This window comes from Dasypus novemcinctus, chromosome 11 (assembly GCF_030445035.2).
Source record: "Dasypus novemcinctus isolate mDasNov1 chromosome 11, mDasNov1.1.hap2, whole genome shotgun sequence".
NCBI lineage: Eukaryota > Metazoa > Chordata > Mammalia > Cingulata > Dasypodidae > Dasypus > Dasypus novemcinctus.
Window position 1 is genome coordinate 25669149 of NC_080683.1, and position 18617 is coordinate 25687765.

Below are 18617 nucleotides of genomic sequence, written 5' to 3' on the forward strand. Positions count from 1 at the left end.
ACCTATGACAAATAGAGATATGGATTTATGTGGGAGCACAGAGGAGAGATACCTGGCCCAATCTGAGGAGTGGGAAGCAGGAAGTAAGATCAGCTTCTTGGAAGAACAGTTGCTTTAGTTAAGACTGAAAGAAGAATTTGGAAAAGTGGAGGAAGAAATTTAACGTAAGGAAGGGCAAATCAAGGCAAAGACAAAGGGCAAATGAGCATGGGAAATTATAAACAATTCTGGTTTTTATTGGGGTATTTTATGCCAGGCATGAAGTGACAAATATGGATGGTGGAATGCCCAGGACCAGGTCATGGAAGGTTTCAAATACCATCACGTACCACATTTAACGCTATTGATCATCCTATCTGAAACCTGATCCTAATTCTGTCACCATTAACTCAATGGCCTTAATGAAATCATGGTTCTCCGCTGGACTTTGACTTCCTATAGCAAAAACTATTGGTTTGCACCGATATCTGTATGGTGTTCTCTGTTTCCCAGACTCCCTTGCAGATAGGTTGACTTCTGACCGATTCTGCCTTATGGATGTGAGTGGAAGTGATGCATGTCACACTCCAGGTCTGGCTAGCTAAATTGTTCAGGGTGCCTTTCCTGAACTCACATTCCCTTCCTTACTGAACTTAGGGACCCCATGTTGAAGATTGCCTTGTTACAAGATGGAAGGAGCCTGGGTCACTGAGTCACAGTTTGGAAAAAGCACTGAGAACATCCATGGATGTTTGCACAACAAACCTTTCTTATGTTAAACCACTGAGATTTCAGAGTTTATTAACTCATGATAGTGCAGCCTGATTAATACAGTTTCTCCATCTATTTATCAAGAGCGTCATAGTCTCCCACCAAAATCTTTTCAAGCTCCATGTATCTAACTTAAGTTAGAGAAAATTCTCTTCTAGTCATCTGGCTCCTTCCTGGTTCTTCCACCCATACTTCTCAGGATGAGACGTGCCTGTGTTTTTCCTTTCCAGGATACTTCTGTATTTTATCTTGGAGAAGGATTATGAGGCCAAAGATACTCAGGTTTGGATGAGCTCTCAAAGCTTACCTTACCCTCTAGTGCACCAGCCATGATAATTGGTGGTCCAGGCTCTGGATGAAAACTTCCTGTAATTGGAAACTCATTGTCTGAGTCTGATGTTCTCACTATACAATAATTCCATAATTACTGATTCCCAGGGGCTGTGCCTAAGGCTCCCTATTTTATTTTTCAGTTGAATGAGTAGTAATGCATTTGGGACATCTGAGCCTCTTCTGACCTCTTCCATCATAACAAAAGTTTTCCTTACTCAATGGATTGTTGATTTCTGTTCACTTCTTTAGAATTCCAGATGAGTCTGTATTACTTGTGTGTAACAGTACAGAAATTGTCCTTATAACCATCAACTTCATGTGTTCATGAGCAGACACCTCTTTCTTGAGATGATCTTGTCTGGTAATATCAAGGACATGATCTAATGACAAACAATAGCAGTCTTGTGGTTCAAATCTTTGAAAGCTTTAAGTTTATCTCTGTATCCATGGGGAATCTCTGAAGCCATGAACATTTTTAAAAAGTCAACACAACCAAACAAGAAAATGGAAGTGAGCATCCTCATCTGCTATAAAGGATTAGTATTTAGAATAGAGATCTCTCAAAAGTTAACAATAAAAACAACAACAACAAAAAATTCAAGTAGAAAATGGGCAAAAGATATGAAGAGACATTTCACCAAATGGGAGCAAATAAGCACCTGAAAGATGTTTATTATCACTAGTCATTAGGGAAATGCAAATTAAAACTGCAATGCAGTATCACTACAAACCTATCATAATGGCTAAAATATAAAATAGTATCAATACCAAATACTGGTGAGGGTGCAGACAAACTGGATCACTCTTAAACTGCTGGCAGGAATGTAAAATTATATGGCCACTCTGGAAAAGTCTGGCGGTTTCTTTAAAACTGAACATGCACTTAGCATACACTTTAGTCCTGGGCATTAATCCCAGAGAAATGGAAGCTATGTTTCACCCAAACATCTGTACACAGTTGTTTATAGCAGCTTTGTTTCTAAAAGCCAAATCCAGGTGGTTAAACAAACTCTAGTACATCCATACCATGTGTGCTAATCTTTTGTGAACCCCAGAAAATTATGTTCTTAAGTTAACCCATTCCTGTGCATGTTAACCTATTTATATGGGAGCTTTTTTATTGGATTCAGTTAAGGGAACTTTTGATCACTTTTGGTTATATTGCTTTAGTTAAGGGCTTAATTAGATTGCAGGACCTAGGGTGAATTTTAAGCTTTTACTGGAGTCCTACATAAACAGAGACGAGGGGAGAGGAAAAGCTGCCATTTTACCCTGCCGTGTGAGAGAGGATTCAAGGATTGTCTGCAGCCTCAGAAAGGCAGAGCAATCCCAAGAGGCTGAGAGAGAGAGGTCAGAGATGGATCAGCAAAGCAGCCTGAAGCTGAAGCAAGATTTCCGGAGGAAAGTGGAGAGGTGGGTCAAGTGCCTGATCACCCACAGCTGAGCTCAGGTAGAAAGTGAGCCTGCGGGGGAAGGCAGAGACACAGCAGAGACTGGCCACCATTTTGCCTTGCCACTGGCCAACCTTTGGTGAGACAGCATTTCTAATGATGCCTTGATTTGGACACTTACGCAGCCTCAGAACTGTACATTTTTACCCTAATAAATTCCCCATTATAAAAGCCAACCCATTTCTGTATTTTACATTGGCAGCCTTTAACAAACTTAAACACCATGGAATTCTACTCAGCAATAAAAAGGAATGGAGTGTTGATACAACAACCTGGATGAATCTACAGAGAATTATAATGAGTGAAAAAAGCTGGTTACTGTTATATAGTGTTGGGTCCCTTTTACATAACATTCTTGAAATGAACAAATGATAGTGATAGAGAACAGATTAGTGGTTGCCAGCAGTTAAGGGGGTGGGAGAATTGAGATGGGAGGGAAGAGGGAATGGCTAAAAAAAAAGGGGGGGTGGCAATATGGGGGGTGCTTGTGGTGATGGAAGTGTTCTAAATCTTGGCTGTACAATTGCCAATATCCTGGTTGTGATATTGTATTGCAGTTTTGCAAGATGTTGTTAGCATTAAGGGAAACTGGGTAAAGAGTACAAGGAATATTATTTGTATATTATTTCTTATAATTGCATGTGCATCTACAATTATCTCAATATTAAAAAGTTTAATTAAAAGCAATAAATAACTCTCAATGCCTGGGTTGCATCCCATTCCAAATGAATTAGAACATCTGAAGGTAGAAGCTGGATCTCAGCATTTTTTAAAAGATCCCCAAGTGATTCCAAAGGGCAGCATACTTGAGAACCATCGAATTAGACATTCCAGAAGCCTCCAAGGAAATACTTAAGAAGAGCAAAAATAAGTTTTCCTAGAGAGAGTTCTGTCTGTAGAGACATCTTTGCAAAATGACACAGAAACATCCTATTACATTTTGGCCACAGACTCAGTTAATATGAGGGAGAAGCCTTGGCCTTTTCTTATTCATCTGGCCCCTAGTCTGGAAGCTCCACTAATTGAAAGCTTAAGCTAAAACCAACATTATTAACCATTTCATTACTGAAATGATTTACCAACTTAAAAAAAGTCATTTCATAAATAATGCAATTTCTGCCCTTTGTATTCATTCAAATAATCTGTATTAAATCTAGCCTGATACATAGGGGAGCATATATTCCAAAGTAAGGCCCATGGACAGGGCACCAGATTCCTGGGACTGTCTGCCCTGCCTATAGTGTCTAGATGTCTCTAGAACCCTCAGGAACCCCCATTTGAGGCAGTTTACTGTGATAGTCAATGAGATCCTCCAGAGATGTGCATAAGTATAACCTCTGGAATGACCTCCTGACTCACTTTAAAATCTCTTAGCCATCAAAAGTCATCTGTGTATAATATTTCCCTCTTTTGGTCAAGGTCTTTTTCCAAATGCATTTCTTGTTGATGTTTGGTAATAATCCCACAGTGCTAGAAGGCTCATCCCCGGGAATCATATCCCACACTGGGGAGAAGGTAGTGCTTTTATATGCTGAGTTTGGCCTCATTTGAGCAACAAGGAGGCTTTCAGGAGGTAACTCGTAGACAATATATAATACCAGGCTAAGTTTCAATTTCACAAGAACAAGGTTCATAAGTACAGCCATCAATATCAAGGGCCTGGCATAATGGTCTGTCCTCCTTTGCTAGGCACTGCCCATGTACTTGGGAGATTCTTGCCACTCTATTAGAGTGTGTAGCAGGACCTCCCAGGATGGGAATTTGATTTTCTTTTGGTTATCGTGTGGGTCTCCACCACCGAAACAATACCCCATGGCCACTTGAGCATATTCAGAAGCCACGGAGGCATGCCCCAAGTGCCCCCCTTCCCACACATACCCTCATCACCAACACCCCACACAGTGATCCTCCCCTGCCACAGTTGTGACCCTTCTGCAGTCCAAAATTTCCCCAAAAACAAAGCCAAAAAAAAAAAAAACAAATAAAAATAAAATAATAAAATACAAAAATTTTTAAAAATTTTTCATTGTCTTTCATTACCCTAAAATCTGTTACCTTTTCTGTACAATGACAATTTCTTCCATATGTTCCCCCAGTGTCTTATATTTTTTTCTTCTTTATCTTCAAAGAAGCATTAGGTTACGGAAAAGTCACATAGAAAATATGGGGGATTCCCATATAACCAACCCCCTCCCTCTCTCCCACTCTCCCCTGTTAATAACATCTTACATGAATATGGTATATTTGTTATAATTGTGGTACAAATATTGAAACATTGCTACTAACCATGGCCAATGGTTTACATTACAGTTTACATTTTGCACCATACACTTTTAAAGGTTTTGAAAAAATTTAAAATGGCCTATATCCATCACTGCTGGATCATGCAGTACAATTTCAATGCCCTAAAAATGCCCTGTGTTCCATCTATTCTATTCTTCCCTTACCCTCCTCTCAGAACCTATGGTAACCACTAAGTTACAATTTTTGAAGAATAAGGTTGATGGTTACATGCAATAATATTGAGGGTTTGACATATTGGTCTGTTTTCTTTTATTAGGCACTGCTTATGCTCTCAACAGATTCCTGGCCCCTAATTAAGAACATAGCAGGACTCCCAGGATGGGAGTTTAATTTTTTCTTTGTCGAGTGGGTCTCCACCCAGTAAGATAACACACTAGGACAAAATGAACACATTCGTATTCCACAGAAGCATGTCCCAGGTATGCCCTATCCTGCATATCCCCCAACTCCTAACACCCTGCAGCAGTAACCCTCCCTTGCCATATTTGCCAAAGCATTCCCACCATTGTAGTTTTAATCAAAGATCTACAAATCCCCAGAGTTTGCCTGTCCCTTCCTCTAGCCCTCCCCTCAATTCCACAGACAGTCCAACCCAACCCCCCCCCACTCTGCTCCCCCTCACATCCAGCACTGTCAAGCCCAATCATATCACTGCACCACTATCACTCCCATCCACTGCCTAACCACCCCTTCCACTGTATAATAGACTTTGCCCATATCGAGCACTGGCTCACCATACTCTATTCCTTTTCTGTCTCCTGATAACCTATCATCCAGACTCTAGCTCTGTGAGTCTGCTCAATTTGCATAATTCATATCAGTGAGGTCATGTAATATTTGTCCTTCAGTGACTGGCTTCCTTCACTCAAATAAGGTCTTCAACAGTCATCCATGTTGCCCCATGTGTTAGCACTGCATTCCTTCTTACAGCTGAGTAATACTCCATTGCATGTATATACCAGTTTGTTTATCCATTCATCTGTTGATGGACACTTGGTTGCTTCCAACTTTTGGCAATAGTGAACAATGCCACTATGAACATTGGTGTGCATATATCTGTTGGTGTCCCTGCTTTCTATTCTTCTGGGTATATACCCAGCAGTGGGATTGCTGGATCATATGGCAGTTCTGTAGTTTCCTGAGGAACCACCAAACTCTCCTCCACCATGGCTGCTCCATTCTACATTTCCCCAGCAGTGGATGAGGGTTCTCTTTCCTCCACATCCTCTCTAACACTTGTAGTTCTTTGTTTATTTAATGGTCACCAGTCTAAATAGGTGTAAGATGATATCTCTTTGTAGTTTGATTTGCATTTACCTAATAGCTAGTGATGCTGAGCATCTTTCCATGTGCTTTCTAGCCATTTGTGTTTCTCTTTTTTGGAGAAGTGTCTATGCAGATCTCTTGCCCACTTTTTAAATGGGTGTTTGTCTTTTTGAGATGTAGAATTTCTTTATATATGCTGGATATTAGGCCTGTATCCAATTAATGGTTACCAAATGTTTTTTTCCCATTGTGTAGGTTGCCTTTTCACTTTCTTGACAAACTCCTTTGAAGCACAAAAGTTTTTAATTTCAAGAAGGCCCCGTTTCTATTGGGATTAAACATTATACATTTTGTCAAACCTATAAATTTGTGCAGTGCAAAGTGAAATGTAAACTATAGACCATGGTTAGTCGTAGTGCTCCAATATGTGTTCATCAGTTGTAACAAATGTACCACACTAATGAAAGATGTTGTTAATGGGGGAAAATGTGGGAGAGGGAGAGAGTGGGGTATATAGAGATCACCCTATATTTTCAGTGCAATGTTTAGGCAATCTAAAACTTCTTTCAAAGTAAAATAATAATAAAAAATAAATCTAGTCTGAGAAGGTGAGTTATACAAATGCTGCTAGGTATTGTAGAGTATGCCTAAGATATTATAGGCATGTTGTTTTGTTTTAAAATCAACACTCCACCCACACCTGGCTTGCATCTATAACACTTTCATCTTTACTCCCCTTCTTCCCAAGAAATTTTTTTGGAGATACCACCTAAACTTGCTACAACAAGCAGCCTCTTAAACTTAACCATTAGAAAAGAGAGAGAAATTTGTACAGCCCCCCCTTTTTTTTTCTTTTCTTTTTTTTACCTTTACAGAGAGTCCTGCTGTGTTGTTGAGAGGATTTTTAGAATATTCCTCAACTGCATGTTTTCACTATTATCATGCTTTAATTCTCCCCCCTCCCCCCCACCCCCAGCCTTCTCTTGGGACTTTTTCTTTTAAATTAAAAACACTGTTTAAAGCATGTTATCAGAGTACCATTAATGTAATGAGGGAGCTTATCAATTGAGATAATCTGCTTTTCCTGGAGGACATGATTTTTATTACACTAAGGTTTGTTTGATCAAAGAGATCTGAAGGAGACACATGGAATAACTCTATACATCAAGTCCTCTCTCTCACCAAGCCAGTTTTCTGTTTAATTTTTACACTCCAAGTATCACAAGTAAAGTAGCCATTTCAAGGGAACAATTAGAATAGGGGGAAATGAGCTGTATCTTTAATATTAATTTGTGATTTTCATTTCCATGAAGTCTATTTTGGGTCTTTCTTTATATGTTAGTTAATGCATGTAAATCCATTTTACCATAAAGAAGAACATAATTTTTGTACTGCAAAGCAAATAGAAGGGTGGAGAGTCATTGCATTCAAGACAGAGGCTCTACTTGACTTAAGTGTACACAGACACGTGGCATTAAACTCAGCCAAGGACAACCAATGGAAAATAAGCTACATACAAAGATTCCCTCTCACCAGATGAAGTAGGGTTTCCTCCCAGCAACATCTGGAGACTGCACAGTTCAGATGATTTAAATTTAAGACTGCACAGACAGGAAACCATACCCTGCCCTGGTTCTCTGTGAACATAGCTTTTTGCTGAATCAATTCATCTGCTTCTAATTCACAATTCTCCAGTCCCAAATGCCCCAAATATCCTCTTTTGTTTCTCCCAAGGCACAAAGTCATTTCCCCACCTAGGAACCTTTGCTCAGGCTTTCCTTGCTGCCCACAATGTGCTTCCCATGGCTTCTTGCCAGCTGGCTTCCTCTCAGACTTCAGTTAAAAATTACCCTTTCCCTTCCTCTTCACTCCAGAGTTATTCTCTAGTTTGTCTCCTGTGTCCTAGTCCTACTCTACTTCATTTCCTAGTTTTATTCCAGTGCTTGACATCAAATAGATATTTCTGAAATTAATAAATGCTTCTTACCCCAACTAAAGAAGTAGATGTCACACCATTACCTTCACAGAATTTTAGTGACAAATAAAAATTGACTCTAGTTTTGGTTGAAAAACATACACATACCCACATATGGAAATCAAACACTAAGAATGTAAATGACTAGCTGGAGCCATTCAGGATCAGAGGATGATTTCTAACTGTGACCTATATGCTGCTCACAGAATTTCAGAAGCTGTCACACTGAGCAAACTGTGACCCAGACCTGACCACTCTGTTTCACAACCAATTTCTCCTCTGAATGCTTATAAGCACCTATTATCTGTCTCATTCACCCATCCAGTAAGCACCTCTACAGCTTTATTTTTTTTAAAAGATTTATTTATTGATTCATGCACACACACATACCCATTGTTTTGTGCTCGCCGTCTGCTTTCTGTGTCTGCTTGTCTTCTCTTTAGGTGGTACTGGGAACTGATCCCAGGACCTTCCAGAGTGGGAGAGAGACACTCACTTTCTTGCACCACCTCAGCTCCCTGGTCTGCTGCGTCTCTTCTTGTTTCTCCACTGTGTCTCTTTTTGTTGCATCATCTTGCTGTGCCAGCTCTCCACGTGGGCCAGCACTCCTGTGCAGGGCAGCACTCCAGTGTAGGGCTATACTCTGCACAGGCCAGCACTCTGTGTGGGCCAGCTTTCCACATGGGCCAACTTACCTTCACCAGGAGGCCCTGGAAATCGAACCCTGGACCTCGAAATGTTGTAGAAGTTGAGAGAGGTTCAATTATTTGCGAATTGAAAGGCCAGAACTCAGGAATGATTTTGAGAAGGAAAAATGATTTATTGATGACTGGCCAGACTCGGGAGCTTTCTGTTTCAAACCCAAGCCCTGAACAAGAATTTTGGGTTCCTTTTATACAGAGAGGAAGGGTCAAATTGTTCTTTGTTTCAGTGCTCAATGGACTTGAGTTAGCATATATCGTCCACATCCTAGGTAAGCTTTTAGCATGGACCTTATACATTCTAGATAAGCTTTTAGCACATTTGATTTGTATTTTCCCTGAATATTTAAAGTTTATAGAGTTCGCATTGCCAAACTGTTTCCTGGGACTGGAGTTGTTGCCATGGTTGCCAAGGGCAGGACTGCAGCCTCTTACCGTCCCACACCCACAAGTCACAGACAGCTTAGGTTATCTACAAATAGATGAAGAGCCTCCCACCCATAGCCCACATCACTATGTGGTAGATGGGAGCCCAATCACTTGAACCACATCTGCCTCCCACTCTACAGCTTTATGACCTTACTGTTCCTGTGTATAGGATTTGATTTCTAAGTGAACAGTTTTCCTAGGTCATGGTTAGCTTGTCTTGGCTACATGTAGCCAAGCACCTCTTCAACTAAATTTTAAACGCCCCTGGAGAACAGGAACTACTCTCTTAATAACAATGGTAAATACTATTTGGTTGTTCCTATATGTCAACCATAGTATCATGTGCTTTCCTGTATGAGTAGTGTGTGCAATGCAACCATATTTTACACCCAGGCAGACTGGCCACAGAACCTGCCTGTGTGCCCTTCTCTTAAATCTCTATCTGAGGCTTGTTAGCTGTTTTTGTGACTTGGGCAAGTTGTCTCAGTTTCCTCCTCTTTAAGATGGGATGATAGCAGTATGTACCTCAAATGGTTGTTCAGATTAAGAGAGCTGATACCAGTAAAATGCTTAGAATGATACCTAGCATATAGGAAGTACTCATTAAATGTTAGTTGTTATCATATAGGAAAGCCCTAGGTTTACCAAGGGAAAAAAAAAACACCCATGTTTCTGGCAAAAGTTCAAAAATGGGTCCAAATGGCAGGCCTGGGACAGGGAAGGAGTCAGCTGACCTGACTCCAGGTCTTGAAGCAGGTTAGTACAGGGAAACGAGAAGAGCCAAGCACAGCTGACAGAGAGCATGCCCGCGAGACCCTGCCGAGACCTTGACCTTGACCTTGAGGTCCCCGTTGGGACTTTTTCCGGGCTTAGGTGAGGCCCCAGATATTCCAAACAGGACTCACCATTAGCCCTCACCATTGGTGGGGTAACCAATAACAGCTAGGCCCCCTCCCCTTAGCATTAGCAAGGGGAGGAATTATTAATACCTTAAAAGGTGACTACATAAGCCAAAGCTGCTCTCTGCCTAAAAGAGCCTACACCAAATCTTGGTGTGTATTTCAGTCCTTTTCTCCCATTTCTCAGCAAGCTCTGTTCTTTTCCCCCATTTCCCAATAAATTCTGTTTCCTGGCCTAACTAAACTGGAGTGTTCTTAAATTCTTTTATGTAACATAACCAAGACCTAGAGGAATCCAACACTTCCCTGGCTTCATTTGATGAGCCATTGCCAGGAGACAGAAAAGCAAGTGGTGCCCCTCAACCCCTGCCGGAGACTGGTGAGTTTTAATTAAGACCTGTCTGTGCCCTCTTTTGGTTCTGCCATTTTAAATGGGGTTCCTGGAAAGGGGTTTCCTGGATAGGCTCCCACAGGATATGAACTCAGTCTGCTCAGACATCCGGCTCCTTCTTTGGAGGGGGTAGGGGCAAGCACTCGTGCCATACAGATCCAAGGCATTTCTGGGTGGCAGGAGAAAGTGCCCTTGAGACCTGATGGGCATGTGGCCTAAGTTGAGCAGTAGTCCCCTGGGAGTTTATCAGACCCTCTCTGTGAGTTCAGAATGGCTGTCACCCATTGTAACCACCCTTAGACCACTAGTTAACTCCTTTTAATTACTACTTCTATCTTCAGTTTGGGTCTGTGAGATGCTTCAGAATGCCTTAGAAATGGAAAACTAATTTGTGAGGCATGAGTCTCACCCTCGGGAAGTGCCCTGAGGTTTGGCTCCTTCTCAGCCCTGAGAAGGCCCTGAGATTGTCTCAGATGGTCCCTGAGGCTGTTTGCTGGCAAGTCACAGGACAATTAACCTCTAGTTCTTTAATGGGCTTTTAACGTCAGGTTTAACCATGAAACCCTGGGAGTTGCCAGGAGATGGAGTTCACTCATGGCCAACTTCTAAGACCTCTGCAAAGTAGGCAAAAGCATTTAAAGGTCCCTAGCCAGTCCCTTTCCTAGTGGGAAAGCCCAGCTTGGGGATTAAGGTCTAGGAACTGGACCTAGGTACCCCCAAGACCTCTGAGGCTCTCAGGATGCTCAGAGACATCAGGCTCCCGATCCCTGGAATGTGGGGACAGTGGGCTGGTCTCCTGACCTCTCCAGGACAATGGTCCAGCAGTGGGATACCATCCAGACTGACAAACGCGTTTTATCCTCCCCAGGATAATGGATGGCTCTTCCACCATCCCAGAAGACTCCCCCCTGGAGTGCCTTTCTCAGGAATTGGGACAACCTGCCTAGTGAAGGTTTAAAAAGAGGCTAATCTCCTGCCACAACACATGGCTGCCGTATGACTTGAGAGTGGACTCTGTATGGGACCCTGAATTCCAGTTAAAACTGTAAGAGGGAAGGAGCGGACAGACAGATCTGAGGGCCAGAGACCATGTGTCCATTTCTCCTTAAAGGGATGAGGAAATGTACTCCATTTACTAAACCTCCCCTGTACAATAAAGAACCTCTTCATGTGCCATCAATTAAGACTGAAAGTTTCCTGGCTTCCTGGCTCCCTGCTTATTTCCTTGTAACACTCCAATCCTTCCAGCAAAAACAAGGCTTGCAGGGTTTTACCCCTTGCCAGAGGTAACTAATGGGACACAGCCCCAGTTCTTGTCTCATTGGGGGCAGGGCTTCTCTGAACCCTTTAGCTCCAAACTTAGCAGCTGCCTGGGATTTTCCTGAAGGAATTAAGCTGGAGGGTCCTGCACGAAGTTTCTGCTATGGATAGACACTGGTATTACCAGATTTTGTCTAGGTTCTTGACTGTGCTGCAGAAATGAATTTCAAGAGCATGTCGGGTGAGTTAGGCCAGTAATTTATTCAGGTAGGGAGGGATGAGAAATGGGAGAAAATAATAGATCAGGGGTCCCAGGTAGAGGGGAAGGGGCTGAAAAGTGGTCAAGTGGGCTGATTTACAGACTACAAGTCCTCATTATAAGTTATAAATGCCCAAGTTTTACTTGTGTGGCCACACAGCAAAGGAAAAAGAGTGAGAGTGGTGTGCAGAAGTCAGGAATGAGGGTCCACAGGCGAAAGAGCTCACAATCAGGCCTCGAGTCTGCTTTTTGAACTGTTAATTATTCCACCCCTTTGCTAGCGGCCTAGGAGAAATCCCAGCCGTTTGCTGTTTTGATTGATTACTCTATCTATTAGTCCCTGTGAGAGCCCAATGATAAAGCCCTTGGGGAATATCTGGGGCTTTTCCTGGCTTCCAGGAGAAGTCTTTGTTCTAAATGGCAGAATCTTGGGGAACTCTGTGAGGTTCCAGATCCATCTATGATTCCCTATCTTACTAGCCTGCTTCACTGGGAGCTTTGTGTCTGGGTGATTCTGAAGTCAAGTCTTTCTCTAAGCTAAGCTAAGTGTGTAAACCTCTCTCCTGTTCTAATCTGTGCTTGCTTTAACTTTGTTAGTCTGCTCGTGCCTAGGAACTCATAAGTCAGATTTGGGGTTAGCCTTTGCAAATTGGATAACAGTGAAAAGTAACCTAAAATGAGTCTGAATTTGATGTATAAAAGAAATCACAAGTGGAATTATTTCAGCTGCTGAAAAATCAGAAAAACTTAGCAAAGTTCTTACTAATGAAGTTGTTCTAGTTACTGTACTAGTCAGCCATAGAGGTATTGATGTAAAATATCAGAAACCTATTGGCTTTTATAAAGGGTATTTATTTGGGGTAGAAGCTTACAGTTACCAGGCCATAAAGAGTAAGGTACTTCCTTCACCAAAGTCTATTGCCGTGTGTTGGAGCAAGATGGCTGCCAATGTCTGCCAGGGTTCAGGCTTCCTGGGTTCCTCTCTTCCTGGGGCTTATTTCTCTCTGGGCTTAGCTACTCTGCTCTCTCCACAAGGCCAGCTGTAAACTATGAGATGACTGGCTCTGTCTCTCTCCTCAGGGCTCAATCTCTCTGGGCTCAGCTGCCCTACTTCTCTGTATGCTTACTTCCCCAGGCTCCAGCATTAAAACTCCAACTAACTAATTCCAGTACCTTGTCATTTTCTCTGTGAGTCCCCACCCCTGACATGGCACATCAAAGCACCAGTCATTACTTAATTAAGTAAAAGTAAAACCTTTGAGTCTAATTCACTCTAATAAGCCCAGAGGAAAAGACCAGTTTACAAACATAGTCCAATATTTCTTTTTGGAGTTCATCAATAATATGAAATTGCTACAGTTGCTTAGTTAATAAACAAAAGGGCCTGATTTGTTTTTAAAGTGAAAACCTACTGGAAACTGTGACTTAGAGTTAAGATCATTATATAGATGCCTTTATATTATAAAACAGAAGGATAATTCCTGCTGGAATTCTTAACCCTCAGGGTTGAACTTCCCCTCTTCCAGTCCAGCCTCACTGAGTCCTGGTATTGCCGAGACTGGGGAATGGGGAAGGCTTTCTACATCAAAGTGTTGAGGTTCTTAAGAGCAGCAATTCATGAGAGAAACCAGTTTCCCTGAGGCTTCAATGACCTCAGTGAGTATATACTGGAATTGATGTTTTTCATCCAAGGTCTGCCAAAGTCAAAATGGGAAATAAGCAAGGTTCTGAAGGAAAGGAAAATAGTATTTTTAAGCATTGGGAACAATTTGGTTATAAGCCAACAATTAAAAGGAATGATATTCTTGTGCAAAACTGCATGGTCACAGTGCAAATTAGAGTAATTAGAAACAGCTGTCAAAGAAATCTTTAAAATGTTATTTTACAGATAAATTTATTTTGTAAAAGAATGAAAATTATAAGTAACATTAGTGAGTTGTGTATTTCTGTGTCTCTTTATTTGTATCTGCCTATTTGTTCAGCATATATCTTCATACATTGGAATGGTAATAACAAACTAACAAATGAAAATTCTTAAAAGAGCTCTATTCAAATAGTTAAAACTTAAATATGCAGTTATATATGTGAATGAATATTCCTGGAGCCCAAATTAGGCTAAGCATAGAAATAAATCTGAATACAGAAAGTATTGGGAATGGAAAAAAAATTTTCCTAAACTCTTTGACCTACCCAGGCCTCAGGGTCTTCTCTTTGCAATAGCTCTGAGAGAGGGGCTAGGTATGGCAGATTAAAACTCTGTCTTCTAGGCTGGGGAATTAAGAATCAGTTTGCCCTGTAATTCCCCAATTTGAACCTTTTACCAGATTTAAGATAAGTGTGGTTAATAATCCAATTGTCAAATTTCAGTAAGTAAAGGAAAAGTCCTTAAAAGCTATGGAAAGATCTTTTCTAAATTGTGATTAAAACAAACTAAACAATTATAATATATTCCAGAACCTAGCAGTCAGTGTGATTTTAAGATTATTCACAGTTTAGAATTTTATTAAAGAAAAGAATTTTTAGAATCCTGTAAAGGAAGGAAAAAGAGCATTCCCTGTGTAAATTATCATTGTGTCAACTTTACGTAGTTTGGGTGTAATCTCCCTAGGTTTATAGGATACCAATTTTAAAACATTATGTGTATTAAATCTTTAGGATGGTGAAATTGTCAGTTCATGTTTAATGAAATTAAGTTAAAGAAGGAAATGGAGATCTTAAATGAATAAAGTAAATTCCATTGGTTAATAATTGTAATTTAATAAGCTTATTTTAAGGGAAGCAAATATGGCTCAAGTGATAGAGCTTCCACCTACCATATGGGAGAACCTGGGTTCAGTCCCTGGGGCCTCCTGGTGAAAAAGAAGAGAAAGCGTGCCCACATGGTGAGCCAGTGCCTGCGCAAGTGCCTGCATGGTGAGTGCCAGTGCCTGCGTGGTAAGCGCGAGTGCCCACACGGTGATCCAGTGCTCCAGGCAAGTGAGTCACACAGCAAGATGATGATGCAACAAAAGAGAGACAAGGGGAGAGTCAAGATGAAGTACAGCAGAAACCAGGAACCGAGGTGGCACAATTGACAGGAAACCTCTCTTCACATAAGGAGTCTCCAGGATCGAATTCCAGTGAATCCTAGAAGAGAGAAAATGAGAATAGAAGGCAACACAGATAGCATAAACAGCAGGGTAGGAAGAGGGAAGGGGGAAAAATAAATAAATCTTTAAAAAAAATAATGGCTAATTCCAGGAAGCCATTATTAATTAGAAACCTAAATTGGTATTAATAACAAAAAGTAACTTCATAACTGGGAAACTTCTGAGGTTTCCTCAATCTGCATATTAAAATGGTGGTAAGGAAAGATCATCTTGCTTCCATTGGGAATCATCTACTACATCTCTGGACATGCGCATGCAGTTTCAGACTCCTGCAGAAGCCAGCAATGACTTGATATGGCCAGATGTACAATAGACATTGCCTCCAGACTGGCTCTGTTTCATAGTGTCGAAGAGTGCTATGTACCAGGCCAGTGAAAGACCGGAGCCTTACCTGTCTAGGCTCTCTCTGGGATCAACAGTGTTGCAGCCTGCTGGCTGTGTGAAGGACATGCCAAGAAGAGCAACGATTATCAGAGTACTGTGAGTAGAACTTAAACAAATGCAATTGGCATTATTGGCTTGCTCCCATGGAGAGATAACATGTATGATATTGCAAACCTGGAGCTTAGATCTATTAATTACAGCTCGAAGAGGAACTTGTGCATTGATTAGTATTAAGTACTGTACCTTTATGCCTGATTACGATGGTTTTTTCCCAATGTAGACCATATTGAACCCGGATTTTTTCTAGGTTCTTAACTATGCTGCAGAAATGAATTTCAGGAGTATGTTGGGTGAGTTAGGCCAGTAATTTATTAAGATAGGGAGGGAAGAGAAATGGGAGAAAATAACAGATTATGGGGCCCAGGTAGAGAGGAAGGGGCTGAAAAGTGATAAACGGACTGATTTACAGACTGTAATTCCCCATTACAGATTATAAATGCCCAGGTTTTACTTGCAATGTTGATCGTGTCGGGGGAGAAGGTGACTGGAATCAGGGTCCAAAGGCAAGAGAGCGAGTTCAGGCCTTGCGCCTGCTTTTTGAACTGTTAATTATTCCACCCTTTTGCTAATGGCAGGGGAGGAGTTCCAGCTATTTGCTCTTTTGATTGATTACCCCACCCATCAATCCCCTGGGAGGGTCCAATGATAAAATCCCTCGGGTATATCTGGGGCTTTTCCTGGCTTCCAAAGGAAATCTAGTTCTGAATGACAGAATCATGGTGGTGGTGGTGGGCGGAGAGAACGCTCTTCCAGCAGCCATCCTGGGGTTACTGATGTCCACATGGACTCTTTGCCAGGTTCCAGATCCATGTATTGATTCCCTATCATACTAGATAGTTTCAATATGCAGAGGGATACTGAACATGTTAAAAGTCCTGGTAAACTTAATTCATTTTCTAAGTAGTTAATGAATGTGTCTATAAGATAAAGGAATGGCTCTCTAAAGTAATGTCTTTTTATTTGCCATATGCTTGTCTTTTGTTGCATGTACTGTCTTTGTAAGTTTCCAAACCTCTCCTAGCTGTCCTAAGCATAACCACTGCTGTGGGAACTGGGGTGGGCAGTTTATACCCAAACCAAGCAGGTCTACCACAATCTCTCCCTACAGTTAACCAACAGCATGAAAGAACTCAAGGAAGAATGCGATTTACCATCAACTCTGGGATAAACTTTGGGAGGATGTAGCTTCTGAAAGCACCTGGCCTTTCTAACTTACGTGGTCCAGTATGTCATGGCTGGTCCCCTTTTTAGGCCCGCCGACCACCATCTTCTTATCCTTTTAATAGGCCCATGTGTCTTCAAAATTCTAATAAAGTTTATTTTTAGTTATGTGGAGATTTCATCCAGTACCAACCAGGGTGCCAAACTTGTCTTCCCTCAACCACAAGAGAATAGCCAGAGAAGTTTATACCCTGTCAGGCAGGGACTACTGCCCTATTGAGCAGGAAGTAACTACAGAAGAATGACTATTGCTCCTCAACACTCACTTAAGAATAAGGGCAAAAACTCTCTGAGGGGGCATTTGATGCAGGTTAGTACAGGGGAATGAGAGACAACATGGCTGACAAACATGGCTGTGACCCTGCCGAGACCCTGACCTTGATCTTGAGGTCCCAGCTGGGACTCTTTCCGGGCCAAGGGGAGACCCAGATATTACAAATAGGACACACCATTGGCCCCCACCATTGATGGGGTAACCAATAACAGCTGGGGTCCCTCCCCTTAGCATTAGCAATGGCAGAAAAAATTAATAACTTAAAAGGAGACCACACAAACCAAAGTTTGCTCTTTCTGCCTAGAAAAGCCTGCACCATCAAATTTTGGTGCATATTTCTATCCTTCTCTCATTTCTCAGCAAGCTCTGTTCATTTCCATTTCCCAATAAATTATTTTTACTGGCCTGACTAAACTGGCATTTGTTCTTAAATTCTTTTAGGCAACATACCCAAGAACACAGAAGAATCCAATACTTCCCCCGCTTCAGCCTGGTCACTCCTCACTGCCCTGCCTTTTTTCTCAGAGCCCGTCTGAAAACACACCATATGTCCTGTAATGGTTTCTTCCCCCCCCCCAGCCAATATTTCAGGAAACTGTAGTCCTTAGTCAACAGGTTATAGTGCAGATCTTTTTCCAAGGATATTTTTCCCAGAAAATTCTTTTTCCTTATCCTGTTTTCCCCATTTGCTGTTAATTTTTTATTAAAATTTTTTTAAAGCTACATAGATCACAAAAAATGTTACATTAAAAAATATGGTTCCCATATACCCCACACCCCACACCCCCCACTCTTCCCATATCAACAACCTCTTTCATCATTGTGGCACATTCATTACATTTGGTGCATACATTTTGGAGCACTGCTGCACCACATGGATTATAGTTTACATTGTAGTTTACACTTTCCCCCAGCACAGTTCAGTGGGTTATGGCAGGATATATAATGCCCAGCATCTGTCCCTGCAATATCATTTAGGACAACTCCAAGTCCAAAAAATGCCCCCACACCTCATCTCCACTTTCCTCTCTTGATGTTTGAAAATAACTCTGAAAAGGCTCACCTGCCAGGACACTGGAAGGAAATCAGTGCATTTAGTGCCCCCTGCTGCCTTTTCATAGGAAAGGCAATAGAATAAGAAACGCTTGAGCCATTGGATCATGAATTTTTGCTCTTGGAGATCTCAATGGAAATTGGTTTTTTAAAAAACCCTAAATTTGAAATTAGATTCGTGTTTTATCTTTCCTTGAATTCACCCCTTGATTTTCCCTTAAGTATACAGTACTTTTCTCATTTACATTGGCTTTCCTTGAATTTGTCTGGACACTAGAACTTCCGTTTTTTTCTTTGCTCTTTTTCAATTCCGTGAAGCCACATTTACTCCCAAGACTGGCGCGCCAGGGAGAGAGGCTAAAGCCTCAGCGGGCTGAGGGTCCGGGCTCGGACTGATAGCCCTCACGCCCCCTCCCCTCCCCCACCTCGGGGATCCTCCACGAGGCTTGGCTCTCCTG